At 38.9% G+C, this 26575-nt stretch overlaps 1 protein-coding gene across 6 annotated transcripts in view; it reads right to left on the bottom strand.

Moving 5' to 3' along the window:
* The window catches only part of NEK7 (NIMA related kinase 7), a 157985-nt gene that overhangs the window by 113524 nt on the left and 17886 nt on the right, over positions 1–26575 (bottom strand). Inside the window, exon 1 of one of the 6 annotated variants that reach the window (XM_077902360.1) lies at positions 13308–13438. The exons of the other annotated variants lie outside the window; for them this stretch is intronic. The gene's annotated coding sequence lies outside the window, so the exon portion shown is untranslated. Of the gene's footprint in view, positions 1–13307; positions 13439–26575 lie in introns of those variants that run through there. 6 annotated transcript variants of the gene reach the window in all.

Here is a 26575-nt window from a genome sequence, read left to right as displayed (position 1 = left end):
GCCTGTCTGCAGACGTGGCGGGGGGCTTGGGGCTAATCCCACAGCACAGTGCCCGCTGGGGCTGCCACGCGCTTGGTAGAAAGCCTCTGGCTGAACAGAGGCTCCCCGTTCTGCTGGCTTCGAACCAGAGTTCGCCTCCAACCAGCAGCCAGAGATGACCTATTTTGAAATAAGAGCTTCCGAGTGACTTTCAAGAGTTTCTGGTTAATGGTCACTGGCGGGGAAGAAGGCGCACCTCCCAGCCCTTCACTGCTTCCTCGACACCTGACCCATCTCCAGGGCAGGAACCCCGATTGCCTCTCCATGTCACCTGGATTCTCCGGTGGCCCATCAGTATCAACAAAGTGAGGTTCCAGAAAAAGAAATGGGAACAGAAAAGCAATTTTAACAAAATCAAGTGAGGACAAGAGAGGAGACAGTGAGAAAAATGTCTTTTTTTAAGCTATAGCCAATTCCTTATAATATTAATGATGGGAATCCTTGGGTGGCTCAGCGCGGTTCAGCGCCTGCCTTTGGCACAGGGCGTGATCCTGGAGACCCGGGATTGAGTCCGGTGCCTGCTTCTCCCTCTGCCTGTGTCTCTGCCTCACTCTCTCTATGTCTATCATGAATAAATAAAATCTTTAAAAAATATATTAATGATGGATTTCTATAAAAAGAACTAACTGAATCTCTTAAGTTTGGTTATCTAAAACAGAGATCAACAAACTCTTTTTATAAAGAGGGCCAGAAGGTAAACATCTCAAACTTCACAGGCCATCCAATCTCTGCTGCACTCACTCAACTCTGTAACGGGCAAAGCAGCTACAGAGAATATATAAAGGAAGAGGAGTGGCTGTGTTCCAATACAACTCTATTTACAAAAAAAGGTAGTGGCCACATTTGGCCCACAGGCCACAGTTTGCCAACCTTTGATCTGAAGTAACGTTCGTTATACTGTGGCCCAATGAAATCTGGAACCTCAGAAATACTGTATCGGCCGTTGTTATCTGAAACCCTCTGTACTCAACTTGGGGCTTGCCCATTTCCACCATAAACTCCTGGTTTTTCAAATGCAATTAATAAAATGAGTCAATGAGATAAAACAAAAACCACACCTATTAAATTCATACTGAAATAAGACTAAAATATTTTGTGGTTATCCTAAATACTATCAAAAATGCTATGGATCCCAACAACTCAATATGATTAAATACAGAATTGAGGGAAGGTACCCAGTAAAGTCTATTAACACAAATAATCCAAGAAACCAAAAAGAAAGCAGTGGACAGGATAAAAAGCAAAACAGAGATTTTGGCAGACTCGTGGTGCTGGGGAGACAAAAGTGGAGTGCAGAAAGCATGAAGGGGCAGAGGCCTGGGTAAACACCCTAAACATTCAGACAGGACCCCTAAGGCCAGCCTTCCCTTGATCAAGATGAAGGGCGGTATGCCCACTAGGGGAAAAAAACTGAACCATCTCTGGAGATGGTGACACTATTCAGAGTCTCTACAAGTTTTCACACCCATCTGATACACAATTAAAAAAAAAAAAAATCACTCGGTTAGCCAAGAACCTAAAAGAAAGGGTGGGGTGGGCAGCAAACAACAGAAAGAGTCTGCAAAGTGAACCAGATCTTCAAATCCTCAGGAACGAACTTTAATTATGATCAATATGCTCCATAAATCGGTGGAAAATAAGGAGAACTTCATTCCAAAACTGCAATTTATAAAGAAGAGACGAATGGACTCTCCACAAAAGAAACAAACAAAAGTCCTAATCTTACGTTGGCTCAAACAGATCAAAAGATGCACTGCAACTAATAGAACAGTGAAAGAATATATATCTAGCAAGGTAACTGGGCAGGGGGTAGAATAACAATGACAAAAATGGAATGGCTAAAAAGGGAAGGCCAAGAGGGAGGGCAAAATGGGAACAAAGAAGAACTGGCGCAGAGAAAATAAATAAGAAGGTGATAGGCTTAAATCCCAATCTATCCCAATCTATGACATTACATGTAAATTAACTAGAAGCTCCAATTATAAGACAAAATGTAAGATTTTTTTTTTTAAATTCTAGATGTTAGGATATGTCCTACATAGTAGAACACAGGAAGCTATCTTAAAAGAATGAACAAGAAATATTATGTGAATACTGCCCCAAAGAAAGCTAGCATGACTACATTTTTAAGACAAAAGGCACTACTAAAAATCGAGGAGTATCTCATCAAAATAAGACTCAAGACAGTAATATACGATAATTCTATATTTGAGTAACACTGCCAGAGACTACACAGTACAAACTGATGGAACTGAAAGGGGAAAAAAAAAAAAGACAATTTTACAATCCAGAGTTGCTGGTTTGAAAACCTCTCCCTCCTCCCTCGGCAACAAACAGAACAAGCAGGCCGAGAAACGTTGAATGGCCTGGGTGGGAAAGAGTTGGGCCGCCCGATAACTAATTAATAGCATTAAGTGTGTGCCCTGGAAAAGAACAAAGTCTGAAAATCAATATCCAGCAGGTGCAGCGGCTGCGGGGCCACCCCTCCAGGTGGCTCCCCGAGCGGCAGGGAGTCGCGGCCCTGGGGTCACAGCTGAGCCCCTCTCCAGGCCACCCTGCCACCGCGAGGGTACAAAGGTCCAGACCCCTTGCACCGCAGTTCTGCTCCTTCAGCTCAGGCCTGCGTCCTTCGCAGGTGGCGTTCCCCCCACACGTTCTACAAAACTCGGGCAGTGCGTGCAGAGCTCTAGGCCAGGGTCTGTCCCTGGAGGATCCGGTCCACGCTGGCTGCCAAGGGGAGCGGTCCAGAACGCAGACCCAAAGCCCAGATTCTGCAGCTGGATCAGGTGATGGGTGAAGTACGCACAGGCCTTTTTGCGAGCCCTTTCAATTCACCGAAGTTTTTAAGAAATTACAAACTTAGTCAGGAAAAGGGCAAAGGATCCCAGCTGAAGGAAATGCATTGGCCGGTGGAATAAGCTCAGGCTTCTGAGGTTGACAGGAAGTGGCAATTATAAGGTCTATGGAATCAGCTGTTGCTGGGATGGCAACACATGGGGGGGGGGGGGGGATGAAAAACCAAGAAGGATTTGAGGTGACAAGTGAAAAGTAAGAAGGCTTCTTTCATCCGGTGCGGTTAGAAAGCAGCAAGGGTGGAGGACTGGGGCCTAGGAGCTAATTATCAGGGCAGCAGATCCTCAAAGAAAGCTGGAATACTCAATCCTGAATACTCAACGCTGCCAAGACTGCTATTCTGAGGTCAGGATCCTCCGGCCTAGGAAGAACTGAGACCCTTAAGACTTCCTGTAAGGACAACTGGGTCAATACTTGAAAACCCTGAAACTCCAGATCGTCTTAAAATTTCTAGGCCTGCGAAAGTGGCCCAGTACCTGCTCTCCTACAAGCAATACTGATGCTTCTACCTTGTAGGACATACAAGCCCCCATTAGGATCTACTCCCACCCCCTCTCACGACCATCAGACCAGTAAGAAGAATCAAGGGAAAGGAGTAATGACCAGAAGGGAGTACAGGAAGGCCTCTATAGTACTGACAATGTTCTGTTAGCTTCACCTGGGGGGAGGGGAGGTCACATGAGTATGTTCATTTTGTAAAAATTTACTGAGCTCCATACTTAAATATACTGGTTTTGTCTGTTGCACTTCAATAAATAGTTTCTTCTTTAAACAATGACATTTAATTTACATTTTTAAAGAAAGTGATTTAAAACATTTCCACATTTATGGTGACTATAGCCTGTCACTGTCACATTAAGCATCCATGTTTCTCTTTATTTACATAGTAAGGCAGCTACCATATTAATTATTATTTTAGAAATCTTAATTGTCAAGAAAACAACCTTCAAATACACATTAAGTGACAAAATGACAAATGTAATCAAATCGTGACAATTTCTATTTATGTTCGTATACTAAATTGATAACAATCACTGCACATGTTGAAAACAAAAGTAGATATATCATTTATAGGTTACTATATGCCAAGCACTGGGCTAAGTGCCTTAAATGCATTACTCATGTAATTCTCATAATGATTTTCACTTATTAATTCTGAATAGATACATCTGTAAGACATTGCTCTAGATGTGAAAGATTTAATAGCACACAAAAAGTCCAAGTCTCACCTAGTGGTGCTATTACTATGCCCAAGAGGAAACTCAGGCTTATTCAGGTTAGCCATGGCACCCCATGGTCACTGAGGTAGACTGACCAACCCCACATGCATTCCCAACCTCTCCCTTGCATACTTATGCCACAGATGCTAAAAAGCAAAGTAATCTCCCAGCCTGTCTTTCAGCTAAGATTGATATGCGACCTAGTTTTCCAAACATAAGCAAAAAGTCTATTATCCTCCCCCGCCCCCCCCAAAAAAAAAATCAGCAAAAGTTTCTTGTCCCAGTGAAAGCTGTTTCTGTCCTTCCCCCTTTCTCCCTTCCTGCATTGTGGATACGATCCTCAAGCTGAAGAAGCCATGATGTTCCAGGAGAAGGGGTAAAGAATCAGATACCAGCCCTGACATCGCTGAACATTACACCAAAGCCAGCAGCTATCTAGACTCCTAGATTTCTCATTATGTAAGAAAAATAAACCCCTCTTTTTGTTTGTACCCCTGTTGTTCCTTGAAGCTGAAGGCATTCCTAACAGGAATAAGGAAAGGAGATTCAAAGCTATGTCCATCTCCAAAGCATCAAGCTGGAGAATTTTTCTAGGAAAGCTTACTCCAAACTGTAAATACATGTTACTTTCCACATAGAAATGTTTGTTTCAAAGCCAGACAGCTTTAATTTCTAAAAAATCAAGAAGACAAATCATCCAAGAACTCTGTTCTTGTCATTTTTGTTTTACTTGATTGCTGCACTGAGTAAGCTTGTATGACCCTTTCTTGACGTTTAAGTATAGCTTTTTACACACTATCCTGTGAACAATAATGTGCTTTGAGCTGTTCAGAAGTATTATGCTTTAAAATTAATAATATGAAACTTTTTCCAATTTTCCTATACATAAGAGTCTGGATTATTTTTAATTGGCAAGTTATAACTATTAATCTTCAATAGTTAAGACCTAAATCCAAGAAGATAAATGCCCTCCAGAAACAAAAGCAGTAACAGAAGATACATCTGTAAATACCTTTTCATTAAAAGAGGTATCTCTGATAATTGAAAAGTACTTTTCCTCCTTAAATATGGTAGATTAATAAATGTCTCCTTCAAACAAAAAATACTCATGTTCAGGTTAAGTTCAAAAATCGAATTAAAATTTCATTTTAAAAAAGTCAATCCTTGCCCTCTTTCAGTTCACAATAGGGGAAATATTTTTAGTGGTTAAAATTGGTAATTGTCTTGAATCCTCTATAATGAGCATCCATAATATATTCCTGTTAAATCACATATCCGTGACCAAACTAAAGGAGAGTCAATAGGGTTGATTCCACAAACACATATCCAACACTTTGACTATACTAGGCCCTATGAGGAGGTGAGGATTCCCTGTCCTTTTAGTCTAGTGAAAGATACAAACATGTCAATTTTTGTAACATGTTTAATTCAAAAAAAAAAAAAATGAGGAGGTGAAGATTCCCTGTCCTTTTAGTCTAGTGAAAGATACAAATATGTCTAAAGGTCAATACAGAGACCTTTAGATTGAATAGATATAGGGATGGTGACGGTATTAACGGAGCCACGAAGGCTTCCCACTGACCTCTAATCACTGTGTCTTTCCTCCTTCCCACTACTCTCCACTGATTATCCTTACCAGTAGCAAATAGCAAATCACCACCTCGGGCCCAGCCTCTCCTATAAACAGCTCCACCTGGAGTGTCAGACACCACAAACTAAAATATCCAAAAGTGAACTAAACATCTTTCCCCACAAACTGCCTCCAGTTATTTTCTACTTCAACCAGTAAACACTACCATCCACCTGGTCACTATGATGGAACCTGGAGTGTCTTTCATTCAACCCTGTACCCCCACATCCAATCAATTACCAGATTATAAAAAATTTAAAAACAACAGAAATAAATAGAAAATAAAGACCATAAAACTCCACAAAACTAAAAGCTGGTTCTTAAAAAAAAAAAAAAAAAAAACATTAAAAAGACAGATAAACTTATGGCAAGACTGACCAAGAAAAAAGAATGCAAAGATAAGAAGAATCTCAGAGGGCATAACTACAAATCCAGTAGAAAAAGAAATGTAGGGAGAAGAAAGAATACAAATAATAATGTTATGTCAATAAATCTAAAAATCTTAAATGAAATGGACAGTTTCCTAAAAGGCAGTGTGTGCGCTTGCATGTCTACAAAACTAACTTTGAAATACGAAAGAAGGGCAGCCCTGGTGGCCTAGCGGTTTAGCGCCGCCTTAAGCCCGGGGTGTGATCCTGGAGACCTGGGATCGAATCCCACGTCAGGCTCCCTGCATGGAGCCTGCTTCTCCCTCTGCCTGTGTCTCTGCCTCTCTCTCTCTCTCTCTCTGTCTGTCATGAATAAATAAAATCTTAAAAAAAAAAAAAAAGAAATATGAAAGAAAAACCAAAAATAGCCAAGAAATTTTTTAAAAACATCACCAAGCTAAAGAGCTTTTCCCAAACAGATATCAAAATTTACTGAAAGTACAAGTGAAGCAGGAAAAAACAAGACCAAAAGAACAGAAAAACATCCCAGAAACAGAACCGCTCATGTATGAAAACTTTGTGCCTGACAGAACAGGCTTACTTAAGTGGCACAGAGACAACTGGTTATCAATTATTTTTATAAGAAATAATACACTTCCATGCCTACATACACATAAGAATTACCACCTTGCACTATGCACAGAGGAATAAAGACCTAAATGTGAAAAGTAAAACTTTAAAATTTTTTGAAGAAAATAGAAAAGTATCTTCATGGCATCAAAGTAGAAAGATAAGACCATTAGACACTGACTAATCCAGTCTATTCGTCAAGAAAGACAACTGAAAAAAATGCAAAAACAAGTCACGGACCAGAAAAAAAAAATCCTCGTAATACGTACACAACCAGTATGTAAACAAAAGGTAACCCAATTTTTTCAAGATTGGCAAAAGACACAGACTGGTAATTTTCAAAAGAGCATCTGAAAAAGTATTCAACCTCGGTACAAATCAAGGATATGCAAACTAAATTAACAATAGAATAGCATTTCATATCCATTATCAGAATAAAAACTTTAAATTCTGGCAAAATAAAACCAAGCTAAGGAGCAACTGGAACTCCCATATACTGTTAAGTGGCAGGCAATGCTCCATGACTCCCTAATTCCCCTCATGGGTAATATCCGAAAGAAACTCCCACATGTGCACAAAAGACATACAAAAGAATGTTTAGGACAACAATGTTTATAAAAGCAACTGCCAGAAATATTATTAGCTTGGGCCAGGCCCTACCCACCGCCCCCAAAGGAGAATTAACAGCCAAGGACTGCTTCACGGATTAGGTTCCTGGTTTGAGGGTTCCTAATCCACTGAGTTAAAATAAAAGTGACTTGCAAACTTGAATGTTGATCTCTGTTAGCGTTTTAAAAACACTTTAAAGATATAAAAGTGATATCATGAGACACATCAAAGAAAATCACAGCTAACACACCAAACACTATATAAAATCTATGACTACACCTCTTTACTATTTATCTAATAGAAAACATAGCAAAATCCTTCTGACTTAGAAAAGTCAATACTCTAATAAGTTCCACTTGTTGCAAATAAAAGAAAAATTATCATCCTTCTGTTCTTGGGCCAACCTCCTAATATATGGTGGAATTAAAGAACAAAATTTTCTAGGGAAAAAAATACTAAATTTCTATATTTATAATTATTATGATTCTTCATTTAGAAAAACTGTATTTTAATTTCTGCATTTCATAAAACAGCATATTAACTTTGTTAAATTAAGTATTAATTTTGTTAAATCTTAACCCACCTAAAAAAACATTAAAGTAAACTAATGGCATAAAAACTCCACTTGACACTGGGTGTTGTTATACTAGATGTTGGCAAACTGAGTTTAAATAAAATACAAATATATATCTCTATAAAACAAAACAAAAACAAAAAACTCCACCTGGCAGTTTGAGCTGGTCCACCTGTTTCATGAAAAAATATCAGGGCATAGATTTAGGAAGGTTGGAGGCACGCTGAAATTTATAGGAGTCTCTAAGAGTCTGATTGCAAACTGATTGCAAACTGGCAGCATTGTCTCCATATGATGACCCTAAAATGAACTGAATTATGAATTTTCACAGTGGATTCTGATGGCAATTCTGATCATATTAGAGATATTGGATATTTTTTAGACATTTTTTAGGGGAAAAAAACAATGCTCAAGGAAAATTTTCATCAGAACATCTTCATCTGTCTCATTTGTTTCAAGTATAATACAAGCACTTTTGGAAATAAAATGACTAAGAGTGGAGGAGAGAATTATTCATGGTATTTGGAATGGTTAATTTCATGTGTCAAGTTGATTGGGTCATGAGGTGCCCAGATATTGGTTAGCATTATTTCTGAGCCCTGTCTGTGAGGGTGTTTCTGGATGAGATTAGCATTTGAATTGGTAGACTTAAGTTAAGTAGATGGTCCTCCCCAAAGTGGGTCGGTCTATCCAATCCTTTGGGAACTTGAATATAACAAAAAGGCTGAGCAAGTTAGAATTCACCCCCTCTGACTGACTGTTGAGCTGAACATAGGTTTTCTCCTGCTCTTTGAATGGGGCTTACACCACTGGCTCTACTAGTTCTCAAGCCTTCAGACTTACACTAGAAGTTATCTCCCACTGGCACTCCTGGTTCTGAGATCCTCACACTTGTACTAGAACATACAAAATGAGTTCTTTGGACTCCGAGTCAAAGACTGGGGCCTTTGGACTCTGACCAGAACGACACCACCAGCCTTCCTGGGCCTCCAGCCTACAAATGGCAGATTTCAAGACTTTCCAGGCTTCATAATTACATGAACCAATTCCTTACAATCTTGTGTGTGTCCTATTGGTTCTGTTTCTCTGGAAAACCCTAAAACAATATTGTATTTTTGAATTAACGTTTGTTTACAGAGCCAATACAAATCAAATAAGTAAACACAAAATAACATCCTTCCTTTTTTTTCAAAACCGAGTTAAATTTGGACTTTGAAAACAGTATACAAATTCTTTATTCATTCTGACTTCTTAAAATCAATTAACGCTGCTCAATTGAGTTGTTACATTTATAATTTTTAAAAGCTTATCATCAGAGCTTTGTAGCTATTTTGAGTATAATTCTAAAAATACAATGCAGCCTCACAAGGAACGAATAAAATAATTTTAAGTTGTTGATTCCAAAAGAATAAATATTTTGAAATATTTTGAAACATAAAATTAGCCTTCATCTTAAAAGCCATTAACATTAATCTGAATGTTTAAAGAGGCCCGTTAAGTGGGTCATGAGATATTTTGCTCCCAGGCTCAAAATCTGTATACAAGTTGTTCCCTGGAAAGAATTTTCAACCAAAAGTTATAAAAACCAAAAGAAGGATTAATAATGGAAAGTCTGACCTAACATCAGCCTGACTGCTATGATGATAGTCTACTCAGCGGTATCCTACAACTGTTCCTTCTACTCAGAGTTTGAATGATCCTTAGTTCTTTCAACTTGAGAGATGCCAGTATCTACTTTTTCTCTCAGCTGTGATTTATATATAACTAATCAAATTATAAGACGTTGGGGTTCATACGATCAGGGATATACTACATCATAATTAACAAAAAATAACTAAACTTTTAAATGCCTATACCACTGTTCATTCTTTTCCAACGTGACATCAGAACCAGTAAAACCTTAATTCAAATATGTAATAAGCCACATATAAACTAAGCTAAAATTTAACACTGATGTATTTCCTTAAGCAAATCGTTACTTTAGGACTTTGAAAAAGGACTCGAGAGTAATAATTTTACTGAAATATCACTGGCATACAAATCTTATTTATAATCTACAAATGATTCTGTTCTACTCATTCAAGTAAACTTGGCTCAGGGTAGTGAAAAGAAAACATGAGAGTCAACAGTCATGAATCTAAGATCTGGTTCCACTGCTTACACATATAACCTGCCATGTGTCACTGAACCCCACTGAGCATCAGTTTTCTTCTTTTTACAAAATGGAGATGGTGACACTTCCATGACCTACTACACAGAGGACTCGGTGACATAAATTATGAATACATTTTATTAACTCTGAAAGCAGAACTCAAATGTAATATATTACTATGCTATTACAAGTATATCATTTGAAAAATACAGTAACATTTTAGATATTATCTAAAAAATAATGTCGGGAGAGCCAATCTGTCACGGGTCCCACATGTCCCTGTATGGTCTCACTGAGTAAACCAAACTACATGGTGCGCTGACCTTGAGCCCTTTCTGTATCTAGTGATCAAGGTAACCACAGTGTAACTTCAGCACAACTGCTCATTTGCTAGGTGACCCTGACAGGTTTGGTTGCTACTTGCTACAAAAGGTGCTGAGCCCTCAGTCCTGGATTTCCCAGCTGCAACCCAACTCCCTGCAAGCACAGCCACCATCCATCCAAGTGCATCACATCTCACCAAGGTACGTGTGAGCAGGAGAGCAAGCAGTACCTATACCGATGCTTGCGCTGTTTGTGACAGTTTTAAAAACTGTCTTGCTCTGACAGCTAAGTCTCATTGTCTACTTTCACACCTATGAAGCTGTGGCAAACCCAACCTGCTTGTTTACTTAGTCATTTCCTTTGGGACCCTGTTATTTCATGCATTGTCTCTGAGGTCTGGTTTCTTTCCTAAAAATCATGGTGCAAGCAGTACGCTGAGATACGAGATGATGATTTTTTGGAAGCCCTCCACAGGGCCCTGCTAGAAGACCACGTGGATACAATTGTTGAAACAGGAGTCCCCTAAAAAGAGATGGATGGAATCAGCACCAAAACAATTTGGTTCAGAAACTGAACTATGGGAGCCCCAAAGCATCCGACTGGTTGAAACCAAAACAGTCTGGTTAAAACCAAAAATGCCTCTACAGATCCAGATTCCTCCACAGAAATCAATCCCCTAGTCCTGGAGGAACAACAGAGCTGAGTGGCAACCTTAGAACACGCTACCTAACCCTGAACCCTCGCACCCTGATTTATCAGCCTTTAAAGAAAAGGGGGACCAGAGATGGAGCCAAGATCTGTCCATTCCCAAAGAAGGACGGCAGGGGAAGGAAGTCAGGGTGGGAGACAGAAGCTTTTCTGGATACTGATGTTCCAGGGGCTATCTTGTCAGCTTTCTTGAAGGGCAGAAGCCACACACTCAATTGGCTTAAGTTGGAAACAGAATAAAAATAGAAGTTATGGGACACCTGGGTGACTCAGTGGTTGAGCGTCTGCCTTCGGCCCAGGGTGTGATCCCAGGGTCCTGGGATCAAGTCCCACATCGGGCTCCCTGCAGGGAGCCCACTTCTCCCTCTGCCTGTGTCTCTGCCCCTCTCTCTCTGGGTCTCATGAATAAATAAACAAAATATTTTTAAAAATAATAAAAAATAAAAGTAGAAGCTACTGGAACAATCCAGGTGGGGACATCTGGATCCATCTGGATCCTTGCTGGGCACTGCTGCTGCCATTCCTCTCATTACTGCAAGTACACTCCCTACTGCAGTTGTACTCTAAGCGCTCACTAATCCGAGGGGTCTTTTCTCAACGTGGAAGATCTGCTTGCTAAAGGTGACAATAAAACAAGTGCATTAACACATCACGTAGTTAGGCAGTTCTCTCTCATGTTACACAACAAAAACAACACAGAGAAAAAGAGGGAGGAAAAAAGAAATCACAATTTTGATGAAAAACCTAAGGGCAGCAAGAATACTGAGAGATGTGATATTGCAATAAAATCACCTTGTGTGGCCTTGTGAAAGAGACTCGTGGGAGCTGGAGGCCTACGGTGGATTGTCACCAACTGAATCCAGTTGTTGCCCATTGCTCTGGCTATTCCAAATATGGCTATTCCAAATATTGTGACTGTGACTGAATCAACTGCACAAACTGACGACCCTGGGTATGCCTTCTTGGCCACTGCTAATGCCTCTCCCTCTCTCCCTCTCTCTCTCTGCTAAGGCCTCTTTCCTAATCCCTTTGGTACCATAAGATCAGTATCAGCTTACCTTCACCTGCAGGTTCCAAGACAGGTTTACTAATAAGTAGCCTCAGGGGTCCTAGAATTCTCTTGCTGTTTCCACCCGTGCAACATGGAGCAAGCCCTTTCCCTTCAGCAAAGACTTGGTTCCACTACATGAATGGTATCGCACTGAGACGCTCAAATAAAGGGCAGGTGGCAACGGCGCTGGAACAGAAACTGACTCACATGAAAGCCCAGGGGTGGTTCCATTAATCCTGATAAGACACACAGGGACTTGCAAATTCCAAGGCAAATTCTTGGGAGCAACGTGGGCTACCCTGAGTCAGTAAAGGAAAAATTACTCATCCTCTGGCCTCTGGCTACCAAAAAGGAGGCCTGGCACTAAGTTGGACTATTTGGTACCGGAGACAGTATGTGCCTCAATAAGGTGATCCTGCTCAGGTGACACAGACTTCTGGTCCCATAAAGCAGTGCAAGTACTGTTCCCTGGCAGTAGAGCTCATGCCCCAGAGCAAATGCTCAGGAACCTATCCTTAATTTTAGCCAACGAGGCTATACAAGCTCTAGAAGGTCAGTACATCAGTTTGAACTCTCTTGCACAAGCCATACGGGTAACACTCTAGCCTTAAACTACACCCTGGCTGAGCAGAGTATATAGGACTTAGTATCACCAGACGGTGGAACAATCCACATATCTCACAAGAAAGGAGGTTAAATTACCTGAAATAAGACCAATCAGTACTCTCTGGGTTTTTGTTCAGTTGGCTGAACCCAGAATCCTGGGGTACCTGAGATGAAAACTGCAGGTTGGCTTCATCCGACTGACAATCATCCTCATCAAGTGTGGCATGAGACCATCCGAATGGATTTGGTCTCAGCATCTCTAATCTGAACTGCTGACGGTGTGGCATACTCATGTGAAAGTTGACTTCAGCCAATGTTTACAGCCAAAGGGTGGACTATTTGAAAAGGCTATCTATCACGGGTCCCAAGAGCCCCCATACAGCCTTCTGACCAAGTGCACCAAACCACAAGTACACCAACCAATCCTCTGTCCTTCGGCCATTTCTGTAGCTAATCATGTAGGTCAAGGCAACCACAGCATGACTGCAGGGGGATGCAGTGCTCCCTGCCTGCCCCCATGAGGGGACCCGCTTGCTTACTTACCACTTGCTTCGAATGGTGGTGAGCCCTCAGCCCTGGACTCCTAGGCTTTGACCCAGCTCAGTGAAAACACAGCAACCACCCAGGCCCATCTTACGACCTCCATGGGATTTGCGGGTAAAAGAATCTGCTTGTTATGCCGATGCTCCTGCTATTTCCTGTGCTATAATAAATTGTTTTGCTCTGATCTCTGAGTCTCTCTCTGTCCACTTTCAGACCTACGGAGTTACGGCAAGACATCCTTGCCTGCTTTGTCACTGACTTTAGAATCTTTGTACTCCTTGCCAGCCTGCACAATGGCCGGAAAATAACAATACTGAACAATGACCACAGTAACAACTTGTTCTACACACAGGATGCTGGTATTTCAAACCTTTAAAAGGAACTGTGAAAGTAAGAGAAAGTTCAATAATTCAGAATATTTACTTTGATGGACCTGATTTTTTTATTTCATCAAACATCACAACTGATATGCCTGACCATCACCTGAATGCATTACCGAACCGAAAATTAAGTAGAAAGATAATACATCAATAGCTATGGAAATAATTTCAATTATATCCTTTCACAAGTAAAAATAATTTCCACTAATCATTTTACTGTTCTAAACATATTTATCATAAATTTAAATAAAATGACCATTAGAAAGATGATCTGGTAACATAAATCTTCCAGGTAGTTAAAAATTGCAGCATAAATTATCTCTTTCCTGCATTATCGCACAGTTCCTTTGAAATAAGGTCATCTTCTAGGGCCAAGATCCTGTGTACATGCTTTAACAAAGAAAATGATTTATAGATTTTCATTTTCACTTTCCATATTTCAGTATGCACCCACTGGTACAGCCTCAGGAAACTAAAACAGAAACAAACGACAACTTATCTGGAAGACAAAGTAGCCAATCACCAAACTGAGTTAAGTCCAACAAAACCCAGCTTTATACATTTACATATAATTTTTTTATGCAAACTCTGTTGAAACAAATAACAATACTACCTTTCTCCTCCCTCTGGCCCCTTTCATCCATTGTTATTTCCTCACCAATTTGTAGTTAAGACTTACACCCATCATACAATGTGCAGAAAACAACTGCAGTTCAGACTATACGAGGAAGGTACCTGTTTTCTTATCAAATTCAACAATTTTCAGCTTTCTAAAAGGCTGTTTTCCTGGATGACACTTTGGTTAGCATGAATACGTGGGTCTCAACTTTTAAGAATACAAGAAGAAATACACCCATAAATTAACCTCAACTTCAGTGTGTGTTGCTCACAAGTACATTGTGTACTCAGTACAACACTCTCATTAGTTGAGAAAAAGTTCAGAATAATAGTCTTTAATGTTTAAGTCAGTTCGGGCGCAGTTAAGAAAAAGAAAAGGCATATATAAAAACAAAGCAAAAAATCTCCTTGAGTATGCTCCTGTTATATCTGTGCCCACTTATGCCCACTGCTCAGGAGACAGCAAAAGGTCACTATAAAAAGCAGTCAACAACAACAAAAACAGCTTCCAAATCCATCATATCCTGGGGAGCGGGGAGATCAATGTTCTCCAAGAAAGGAAAGGTAAAAATCAGTCACAATGCTAAACGTTTTGAGGAGAACCTGATCAGTAAGGCAAAACCAACCGCACACATGCTAAAAACCCAGAATTATGTTGTTGGGAAGGCAATTTAGCTGTCACCTTAACACATTTAATGCACAGATAGCCATAAAATTAGGATAGATAAAAAAATAACACGATCACAGCTGATTTTGGAGGAAGGCCCTAGTAAATTTATTTTTAGGTCAAAATGCACAATGGGAAGCAAGTCAGTATAATTATAGATCAAATCTCCTAATGCCACAGGTCTTTTTCCATTTTTGGCAATTCACATACCGCACCACCATTTTCTTCTACAGTCTCAGGCTGACTCAATTTGTGTTCTCACTCAATTTCACTGACGCGGACATGGCCAATGACACAGATCTAATTAAAAACCTTTAACCTAATCCATTTGAGTATTTTTATGTTTACATCCTTACCACTTTATTTAAGGGCCTATTATAGGCCAGGGACTACACTAGGCACTCGGCATAAAACCTGCACAAAACTGATGGGGACTCTGCCCCCGAGGACCCTGCAGTCTAGTTAGAAAGACAGGCTTTGATGGGGAGTGTGAGAAGTTTGACAGGTGAAAAATGCAAGGTGATAAGGGAGCATCTAACAGAGTTTGGGGTGGGGGTGGGGGTGTAAAGGAACTCTTCCGGCTGAAGAAGTGAGCAGAGGGTCTTATGGCTAAGTAGGAGCTCATTTAGGAAGGGGATATGGGAAGGGGAAGAACCAGAGCTGGGAAGGATCCAGGCAGCACTGTCTCCAGATAGGAGGTATTTCCTCTCTCTGCCTAGTGCTCATTATATACAGAAAGGTTACATTTCATAGTGGTCAGAGGTGGCTGTTAACTTTCAATATGTCAAAACTTGGTATTTCTTAAATTTCTTATGTTTCATATTAGACCACTATAATTCAAGAAATGACACTCTTAGTTCAAGTCAGAACAAGACTTGAATAAGACTTTAATAGATCTATCAAGAAAGCTTTGCTGAGGCACATGGTGAACTGGGAGAGATTCATTCCCTCCTCCCAGGGAGGTATAAAGTAAAAAATGTATGTCTAAAGTGGTTTCACAAATCTGGTTCACACACAAAAGGAGGCAATCGTTGATCTTCATTAAAACAAAGTATCTGCCTGAAAACCTGGCTTATCTCAACTGATGGACCCAATTCCCAATCATAACAAGTTCAAACGCAGATTCACTAAGCAAAAAATCTTTTGAGGAAAAAAACTATAAAACATGGATGGTAACTGCTAAGTAAAAGAAACATCTCGGAGACAGAAGGTGGAAATCTATAGTAATGTGTCTCTATTAGCATGCTTGTCCGTATTTTGGAAACAGAAGACTGAAGATTTTATTTTTAATACAAATGTTCTTAGTACCTTTCAAAAGCATCTTGTCCCCAGACTCTCCCAGAACCGCCAGCAATATTCTGTTTTGGATTAGGATGTTTTGTCATTGCATTCATGAAGATAAGGATAATCTCGGTTTCATTGCTGCCATCACCGTTGCGGTGTGTGTATTCATGCTTTAAAGTTGGTAAAACTAAACACAGACCAAATCTAAGGATCTTTAAGTCCAACATAGTCACAAATCTTCTACACTTTTGAATGATCTTGAAAAATAATCAAACAGCTCAAATATACAAGCAGTTTAAATATTTAAAATGGGAAATACAGGGCACCTGGGTGGCTCAGTCGGTTAAGCGTGTGCCTCAGGCTCAGGTCATGGTCCCAGAGTTCTGGGGTCCAGTGTTGGGCTCCCTGCTCAGTGGAGAGTCTGCTCCTCCCTCTCCCCTCCCTGTGCTCACTCTCTCTTGCACTCTCTCAAATAAATAAAATCTTTTAAAAAATGAAATAAAATGGCAAATAGATTCTGAATTTTCCAACAATAACCATGTAAAATTGGTCTGTCAGTCAAATAGGTTCACAGGAAATCAGGCAACACCTATCAGTTGATGAAATCAGTTCAGAATTGCACAGCGCTTTTTATCCACTCATTCAAAAACACCACCTAGTTATAAGGTCATAAACTAATTATAAAGAATTCTGATGCCTAAGTAAGTAAAATATTATGCACACTTACTTATAACGTAGCTACCATTTGTGAAAACTGTCCAATGAAGAGCATCAAAGCCTTGGATACTACTAGAGTAGCTATTGTATTGTGAATAATCAATGAATAGTAAGCAACATCAATACTTTTCTTAAAAACTAGTCTGGCATGTACATATCTCATTTAAAAAAAGCTATTGCTAATTAAGCATCAAACTGTTAAATGAACAAGTACCACCAATACACACAATATCCAAATAAGTCCAAGAAAAGTCTCTAAACTCTCAGATCTATCTGTGATGTCCTCTTAAGAAAAAAGAATACGAGAGAAAAATAAATTAACAGCTGATAAGATTTTAGACTTTAACTCTAGACTTTAAAATGCCTTCTGAAGTGATTTGCTATGTTACTCGTGTTCATACTTTGTCCCCAATGTTTAGAACATGTTAGACACACAGTAGGCACCCAAGTATTTGCTGAATGAGTGAAAAAACCTAAGGCCTATCTAATCCTGCTTTGTTTTAGTGAACTTAAAAAACAATGGTTAAAAACTGATGCTTAATGCTAATTAAGAGAGGAAAAAAGCACCAAGGATTTGGAATTTTGTTTCATGAACAGACTACTACGCATGTTTAGGACATCATTAGCTATATATGTTTATCTGTTGTAAGTCAGAGGTACTTCAGAATATAATGTTTAGTAGAAGGCTAACATGGAAAATAATCAATTCACTGCAATTAAAGTAATTACCTTAGAATACCTTTCACCAAATCTTCTACTAGGTCATTCTTCTGTTTAAAAAGATTTCTAGGGGATCCCTGGGTGGCACAGCAGTTTGGCGCCTGCCTTTGGCCCAGGGCGCGATCCTGGAGACCTGGGATCGAATCCCACATTGGGCTCCTGGTGCATGGAGCCTGCTTCTCCCTCTGCCTGTGTCTCTGCCACTCTCTCTCTCTCTCTCTGTGTGACTATCATAAATAAATAAAAATATTTTTAAAAAATTTTTTAAAAAAAGATTTCTAATTGTTCTCCACTAGCTTTAGAATAAAGTCCCAATCCCTTAGCCTGGATTGCAGACCTCTATTTATTCAACAGGAATCTACTGACTTCCTTCTTCAAAGCTGGCAGGTACTTATGATAAAAAGATGGACTACAACTGGACCTCGCCATTAAAGAATTCATAACCGACTTAAGAAGTATTCAGAAGCATCTGCCAGAGTTATAGCCAGTAAAAATCAAGAAAAGTCTCAAGTTTCAGGTTATTAGGTGCAATCTCAAGAATGGTTCTCAGATGGGGAGTTATAGAGCTGGTTTTTCATTTTACAAATACCACTTTGGCTTCTATAAGGGAAATGAATCAGAGCCTCATGTCCCACTATTTTTGCCAAACTGGCCCATTTTTGAGCTTTAGAAATCCGAATTTCATCTACCGCAATGGCTTCCCCTCAAAGCCCAGCACAAATCCCCATGCTCCCACGGGACCTTCATGGAGTCCATCCAAATCAACAGAGAACTTCTCTTCTTTTGTTGTCCCAGTAGCAGTCCTATATTAGGGCGTACTTCTCAGCCTCTAAGGACCATCCTTATACTGTTAATGATACTATCAGTCCAGATTATAAAGTCCTTGATAACAAAGGCTGTACTGGATTCCTCTGAATCTCCCACTGTATTTAGCACAGTGCTTTTCCCACAATATGCCTTCACAAGATATAATGAATAACTACCATCAGTTGGATTGTACCTACTGAAACATTAGAGTGTGTGAAAGTCCCTAAGTAGATGGTTAGCAAAGAACAAAGAGTTTAAAAGTTAACAGTTCCTAAATTCTGAAAACAGAAGAACTATTTCCAAAAACTAACCCTAAAATCCATGCATTGTTCTTTTCCAGATGGCTTAATTACTTGTAATACATACAGTAATGGGTCCAGCAGCAAGAATACCAACCAGAAAACCAGCCTCAAGTCTTAATTCATAATTATAATCTTGGGCTGTTAAGAAAGCAGGCACACATTAATCTCTCTCTCTCTCTCTCTCTCTCTCTTTCTCTCTCTCTCACACACACACACACACATTTACTTACACCCATTTCCTTTCTTTCCAGTTCAAAGACTAAGAGATTTTTTTAAAAAGCCTTGTCCCCTTAGAAATAGAGGTCAAACTGACCTACTTATTATTTAACTGACAATTAAAAGAGAAAAACCCAGAATGGTGAAACCATTAATGTATGTCCAACAACACCTTCCTAAATGAAAGCTGCCCATCAGATTATGTACATATCTAGTTCTTCTGGGATTTACACTTTTGCAGGCAAAAGTGTACGGTTAAGTATATAAGAGCTGATTACTCTGATACCCTCTACTGATTTCTCTCTGTTGCCTATCTTTTGATTATTTTACTCTTTATTTCCATCAAACAGACCTAAAGAATACCTACCCATATTTTGTTTAATATGTGAAACACACAGAGGTGCCTAGGTGGCTCAGGTCATGATCCCAGAGTCCTGGATAGAGCCCCATGTCAGGCTCCCTGCTGAGCAGGGAATCTGCTTCTCCCTCCCTCTCTGCCCCTCCCCCTACTCCAATCTCTCTCTCTCTCTCTCTCTCTCTCTCTCTCTTTCTCTCTCTCACATGCTCTCAAATATTTTTTTAATATGTCAAACACATGAAGATATTTTTAAATTGCACATTTTATCTCTTTTTACATTAAAGCATAAAACTCGGTGTCCTAAGAAATGCAACTATTTCATTAACTGGCATAGTTTAACAAGGTCTCTACTTCAATTCAAGCACTTACCCTTTCACATCTTATCTTTAAGAAGCTGATTTGTTTTATGCTGTTAAAATATTAAAAATAAAAAATAAAATAAAATATAGTTTAAATTCAATTTGTGGATTAGTCCACCATCTAGGTAGGATTTTCTAAATAATCATTTCTTCCATTATGGCACTGAATAAACTCCTAAGAATCATACAACCCTACTCGTTTAGAACTTTATTTTTGTTGTTGTTGTTTACTTCTTTGGTAATCTTATCAATGTTACTGAGGAGAATCCCACAAACACAAATACTACAAGGGGGAAACAACACCGGAATATGACACAGAGGATACAACTCTTAACCAACTTTTACCAAGAACTTTCTTTGTGACATCAGACCATCCCTCAGAGCCTTAGTTACCTCAAATATCAAATGAAGGTACTGGATTATATGATCTCCAAAATCCCTTCCAGTCTCAAAAATCCATTCAATCCCAATTTCTTCTGAAATAAACAAAAATAAGTCATGTTGTACAAATTCAGAAGTTCTTTATTCAAGCGGGCAGCAATTATAGATTACTACCCCAGAACAGAGCCTCCTAGCAATGCACGATTAATTCCTAAGAGATCCCTTAATTAAAATCTTCATGGAAGACAGCACTATTAGATAACAATCAATGATCAATTAATTTAAAAAATAAAATGCCAAGAAGGAAAAAGGTTTGATTTGTTTTGAGTGACACAGCAAGTACATAGCTGACCTCACAAAAACAATTAAGTTAATGCTTCCGGGTTTGTTGTGTTCTGAACTATTTAAAGATGATACAATGCTCTAAGATTTCAACTTATAATTATTTATCTCATCAAAGTAGCCTGGGGATTATCATGTGCTTAAAGTTAATGCAAAACTATATATAAAATAGGTGATATACTCAGTTTCATAACTTATTCCCTTTTATTTAACCTTTTCCCACACAGATACTTCTCTCATATTAAAAGTCATTTTATAAATGTATGTTTAAAGCATCATTACATGAAGTATTTTATAGTTTTTCCTATTATAAATCAACACTGAAAAAGGTGAGCTATAAGCCCATTACTTACACTTTTAGTAAATGACTATATGAATATAAAATATTTAATAAGCTTGAGAATTTGTTTTCTGAAAACGAGTATTATATGTCCTCTTGAAAATATCTCCTGTGGGTTCTCATTGTGATGTTTCAATTCAATAAGCAAAAGCCACGTATCATTTGACACTCTTTCTAAAAGCTTATGATAATTACCAAAAATAACTATAAAGTCGTAGTTATCAACAAGAAATGCTGTACCCAAAAGGGGAAAATATGTTACGTAACAACAAAAATTATGAATTCTAGCCCTGACTCTATCATCACCCAGCAAATGCAAGCTTAGGAAATCCATTTGCCTTCGCAGTGCCCTTCCTATGCCATATGTCAAGTGAGGAAAAGCTTGCCCATCCCTCAAGCAAACTGTTACCAAAAAGAAAACTCATTCAAACCTCTTTTATCCTATTTTCATCTAGCTATACAGTGAAAACAGCAGGTTTCAGTGCACACCCTGAATAAATTACACTTCACAATAAGTAAAAATGTTAGCAACATACTAATTCTGAATTATTACATAGTTGCACTGTACACTAATTTTCTCTCTGTAATGCAAAGGCTTCTAAATATTTTATTTATTGAAAGAAAGCACGCCTGCATGCCCCAGGGGGGTGGAGTGAGAGTGGGAAGGACAGAGGGACAGGGAGAGACAATCTCCAGCAGACACGGCCTGCCCCTGGGCTTGACCTCAGAGCCCTGAAATCATGACCTGAGCCCAGACCAAGAATGGGACATTTATGCAACTGAGCCACCCTATAATGCAAAGGCTTTCAAACATTAGTTAAAACTGCATTTTTAATTTGTAACTGAAAACCAAAAAGAAAAAAAAAAAGGAAAAAAAACTTCATGCCTCCCTATTGCCATGATTTTTAGTTTCCAAATTCTATGTTTCCATGTACTCTTCCCAGCAAAAGGAGTCCCAATGTGCTTTCTTGACCTCTTACACACTTACAGTTTTGTACATTTAAAAAAGTTTCCATGGGTATCTTCTCAAAACTTCACAGTGGAGTGAATGGGAAAGAATTTCTGGATCACAGATGAGAAAACCCTAAAAGGAAACTATATGGCTTATCCAAGATTACATAAGAAGAAAATACTAGAATTCCGATTTCCTATCTCCTGTAAATCAGTGTTACATCTCGGCTATGCTGTGTGTTTACACACGTGCCAAGCCCTGTGTAACTGCAGCTTCTTCCTAGAAATTGAAAGATTGCAGGAATCTGCATACGAATGACATCTTCTCAAGCCTTGCAAAGCCACATTTCATGGGCTGTAGGGCAGTCGGAAGACCATAGGAAAACTGTGCTTAAAAAGGCAACCACATCCTGGAGAATTCTGAACCAGCCTCGGGTCCCAAATCCCTTGCTTTTCAGACAAGAACAAACAGTTCTTGCCATTACGAGGGTCCTCCTTACGCCTTTACCAAGGAGAAGACTTCTGGCCAGGATAACCCTTGGGCTTTTCTCCAGTTTTACTGAGCAATCACTGACACACATCATTGTATAAGCTTACGGCGTACAGCACAATGGATACACACGTATTGTGAAACGAAGACCACGACAGGTGCACCAAGCATCCGTGATCTCACAGAGACCAATAAAAAGCAAAAACAGAAGAAAAAGGAAAAAAATCCTCCTGGTGATGAGAACTCTTAGGATTACTCTTTAGGTAACTTTCCTCTATTGTGCTAAGCACAGGCTTTTTGTACGTTACATCCCGAATATTTCTCTTATAGCTGGAAGGTGGTCACTTCTGACCACTTCCTCCAATTCTCCCTCCCCTCACCCTCTCTCTGCCTCTGGCCACCACAAGTCTGGGCTCTTTTTCCATGTATCAGTCATTTTTTTTTTTTTGCTTTTGTTTTTAGATTGCACATATAAGTGAGATTATACAGTATTTGTCTTCTTCTGATGCATTTCACTAGCGGGAACCCTTGTGTACTGTGGGCCGGGTCGTAAGTTGGTTCAGCCACTATGGAAAGTCCTCAAAAATTAAAACAGAGGATGGAAGATCCTCAAAAAAATAAAAATGGACCTACCATTTTCTCCAGCAATTGCACTTCTGGGAATATATCCAAAGGAAATAAAAACCCTGTACCCCCGCATTCACAGCAGCACTGGAATTTATATATATAATTTGTATATATTTGTAATTTGTATAATTGTTACATGTATAACAATTATAGGATATATAGTAGAATATCATTCAGCCATAAAAAAGAGAATAATCCTTTTTAGAGGATTTATAATACCTCTTTACTGTTCAAGAATATTTATAAATTTCCTGTCACTTAACTAACCACTTATCTGTTAGACCAAATTTAAAACCATCTTAAGAATTCAAAACTTGCTGGATAAATAAAGCAAGCACTAGGCCCATCCTGAAGAGTATCTATTTCAGTTATGAAAAACCATGTTTGATGCTTTAGAAAGTATATGGCTTATACTAAAAATACTTTACATGAAGAAAAATATTGTTTTTTAAATCCATTTCACTCTAAAAGTTACATAGGGATATACTTCCAAATATTTTCATTCAACAAACAGCTACAGAATGCTTAAAATGCAAGATTCTATATCAAAATGGGTGCCAAAAAAATACATAAAAATCAACTTATTTCCTACCCTCATGAACTTAAAATATAGTGGATACGAAGGAATAAGGATTGAGCTCTATGGAATTGCAAATAAATTGTGACACTGACTATATTCTATACCAAACGACATTCCCAATTTTCTAAAAGGCTTTTTTTATATAAAAAAGGGGGAAGGAATTATGTATCAACTGATACCAATGATTTTCTGCTCTACTAAGATCATACAAGTTTTCTTACTGAACCAAATGAGATAATGAATCATACAACTAGACCTTCTCTGTTAAACCATCTCTAATACTCAGATTCCTTGGTCATGATTAATGATTCTTTTAACAGTTCCATTAGTCTTAATTTTATTACACATTTGTACAGCAATATTTTAAGTCTTTTCCAAACACCATAACCCCACAAATTGTTCATTGATATTCTATGACAAGAAAAAAAAAAAAAAAAGGAACCTGTAAAACTACTGTGCTCAACTTCTCAAGGATCCTAATATGCTACAGTGCACTATGAATCTCCAAAACAGTACCTTGTGCAGATTTTTCCTAATCTGTCTAGCCACAACACTCTTCCACAGAACTTCTATTAATATCTAGGACAACTCTAGTAATCTGTTGAGTTGGTCAATAGTTGATCTAAACATTCTCCTTCAGTCCAATTTTTGAAATTAAGAATATACTAATACAAGGGCCTGAACAGGAAGATTTCCATTCATTTAATTTAAAAAAAGTAAAATTTTAAAAGCCAGACCTAGAAGCCTGCTCTGAAGGCAACTCATAGAACTTTTAATTCTTCCATAGCTACTGGTCTATTAAGTCATTACATCTTCAATTTGAAAAACTGTTCATCTTTTTTTGTGACTTTCTTCACTAAATACTACTTTGGAAATCATACTGATACTCTTCTGTCTTTTCTGTGGTGTTTTCCCAAAAATCCTGACCCACCCACCTTTTTTTTATTTTTAACCTTTCTAGGTTTATTTGTGCTAAGTATACCTTTTAAAAACAGCACATTGTTAAGGAATTTTTTTTTTTTTTTTTTTTTGTCTGAGTTGGTCTCTTTTTTTGGTAAGATTTTACTTATTTGAGAGAGAATGAGCAAGAGAAAGAGCACAAGTAGGGGGAGGGGCAGAGGGAGAGGGAGAAACAGACTCCCCAATAACCCCAGCAGGGAGCCAGATGTGATGCAGGGCTTGATCCCAGGACCCTGAGATCTGACCTGAGCCCAAAGCCAGACAACCACTTAACCAACTGAGCCCCACAGAACCCCAAGTCAGTCTCTTAAAAGAGAAATTTAATACACTATATGAAAATTGTTTTATTGACACTTGTCTTTTAAAATCTTGTTTCTTTTTCATCTCTCGCCATAATCTTTAATCTTGTCTCGCTATTTAGAAAACAAATATATACCCTCTCCTATTTTAAATTCTACTAATGGTGACTTCCCAGAATTGTTTTATGATTCTTAACTATTTTTTGGCTGATTATCAAAGGAAAAGTGAAAATTCATCTTATAATACACAATCCGATGTAGGTTAGCCAAGGATTGATCATGCCATGACACTTGCCCCTCATTCTCTATCCCCGAGTTCTCAGATTATAAATCTCATAACCACAGCCTATCTTTCTAAGGTATTTCTGGCACTCTGCACTACTATTTCCAATCTTGTATAACAACTGTTTAGTCTTGCTTCTACATTTAATTTGTTTCAATGCTTATTCCCAGTGCTTTTGGACAAAGATGTCCTTTTCCCTAATTTTGACTTTTCTCATTTGACTTTTTCTCATTTAAAAACATTTTTTAAAGAGCACACATGCAATACATTTTCTCTAACTCTTGAAAATCTAAAAATATCCATCATCACACATGAACCATAATTTGGCTGTGTATACAACTTCTTGGCCACAACCCTTTGTTTTGTTCTTTGCAGACCTCTGAAGCAACTGTTCCGTTACTTCTTGCATTTTGTGTTGCTGCCTCCTAAATGTTTACAGAGAATACTTTGATCGTTTCCAATTTCTCGGATGAAGATACTAGTTCCAGTGACTTTTGTCAACTACAGTTGAGATGTGTATGCATTAGCTACTATTTAATCTAGTATCTGCTTGAAATAAATCAAGATATCAAAGTGAATCCCCACTATAAGGGGCATGATAGGATATTCTTTTATCTGCTTTTTTTCATTTCTATACAAAATACATCTTTTGCTCTACGATCAATAAGCAATTTTGCTGATTCTCTTGCTCGGGTTTCCTTTTTTTTTTTTTTTTTTTAATTTTTATTTATTTATGATAGTCACACAGAGAGAAAGAGAGAGAGGCAGAGACACAGGCAGAGGGAGAAGCAGGCTCCACGCACCAGGAGCCCGATGTGGGATTCGATCCCGGGTCTCCAGGATCGCGCCCTGGGCCAAAGGCAGGCACCAAACCGCTGCGCCACCCAGGGATCCCGCTCGGGTTTCTTTAATGATTAGTCCCATGATCATTTAAATCAATAATCATGCATTTTCAGCTGGCACATAACCTGCCTCCTACACACTGATGATTTATGAACCAGTAGCTCCAGAATCTCATTTCCAACTCTACTGGATCTTCCTGCCTGATTGCCAAAATCTTGAAGGCCTCCAGCCCATTCTACACAGTATTCCCTTTCTTAGTGAATGGCATTGCCACCCAGTCGTCCCATAGATTTCCTAGGTCATAGCAGACCCTCTCACTTCCCACCTCCACGGATGTCCTCTATAAATTCTACCTCGCAAACATCTCTCTGCTCTTCCCAGACCCTCATGATTCCTGCCACTATTATAACTCATTAACTGTTCTGCCTAATGTTGGCAGTGTAATTCCTACTCTCTACGCTCACCATAATTATGTACCTAAAATGAAAATCGAATTATGGCATACTCCTGCTTAACACCCTTTAATGAATGAAACACACTTTTCTTAGCCTTGCTTCTTGTTTGCCAGTGCTTTCCTTCTTTAAAATGCTGTAGTCTGGCCTTAATAACCACTTATGTTTCCTCCAAATTCTAGGCTATTTCACACCCCGGGGCCTCTCACAAAGGCTATCATACTGATAGCACCCTCCCCAGCTAGTCTACTTGGGCAACCCTGCTTCATCATCAGTGGCCCTTTTGCCTGGG

The sequence above is a fragment of the Canis aureus genome, chromosome 6 (genome assembly GCF_053574225.1).
Source record: "Canis aureus isolate CA01 chromosome 6, VMU_Caureus_v.1.0, whole genome shotgun sequence".
Taxonomy (NCBI): domain Eukaryota; kingdom Metazoa; phylum Chordata; class Mammalia; order Carnivora; family Canidae; genus Canis; species Canis aureus.
Note: the sequence above shows the minus strand (reverse complement) of the source record. Positions and strands in the feature narration are given on the sequence as shown.